Below are 885 nucleotides of genomic sequence, written 5' to 3'. Positions count from 1 at the left end.
CAAAGGCGGAAGAGCTCGCCTGGGAGCCCCGCTCAGCAGGGGAGGGCCTTTTACCGAGCCCTTCCCACAGGCTCAGAGGGCTGCAGACCCCTAGGTCCAGGTGCCTTGCCTGGAGCTAGGGGCTCACCCCACAGACACCCAGGCCCTGTCATCTGCTGCTCCCTCCTCCAGCAATGCACGAGCACTTCCCATAGCCTCATGGAAGGCTCTGCACTGAGAGCCCAAGGTAGCCATAGCCCTGCAGCTATCCAGCTGCCCTGCCGGTGGCTACAGTCACACTGAAGTGCAGCCACCTGCTTGTCCCTACCCTCCTCAGGTTTGGAGGGGGACTTCTGGGTCAGAGACCTTTCTGAACATGTCTCGAGGCCCCTGCTGTCCTCAACTTTCTGTTTAGTCAAGCCCAAGGGACCTCAGTTCTGGGCAGGGCTCTGGGCAATGTCTCAGGCAGGAAGAAGGGAGGGTGTGCAGGGGGCTGCAGTCCACCTGGCTGTGTGGCCTCAGCAACGCACACTGTCCCTGGGCCCTGGGCCTGGGAGGTCAGAAGTCACATTTCCTTCCGCACTAGACACACTGGACACTCCTCCTGCTCCCAATGTGGAAGAATCCCTTAGGAGAAGAGCTCCTTAAGAAATCTGCCCCACTGCTCCAGAAGGCTGCCCCAGACCCAAGACTGCAGAGGTGCTGAGGGAAGAGGGGGAGACATGGAGGCCCCAACATGTAAGATGACTAGTCCAAGGGGGTAAACTAAAGTGGTGAGTAGTGTGCCTGAGTATGACCTGCGAGCTGAGTGCCCAGGGCCCTGCCACAAGTGAGGATACAGGTCCAGACTACCATCACCTTGGCACATCTTAGCCTGGGTCTCTGCCCCCTGGAGAGAAGAATGCC

The sequence above is a fragment of the Lipotes vexillifer genome, unplaced genomic scaffold (assembly GCF_000442215.2).
Source record: "Lipotes vexillifer unplaced genomic scaffold, Lipotes_vexillifer_v1.1 scaffold1004, whole genome shotgun sequence".
NCBI lineage: Eukaryota > Metazoa > Chordata > Mammalia > Artiodactyla > Lipotidae > Lipotes > Lipotes vexillifer.
This window is presented reverse-complemented; position numbering follows the sequence as displayed.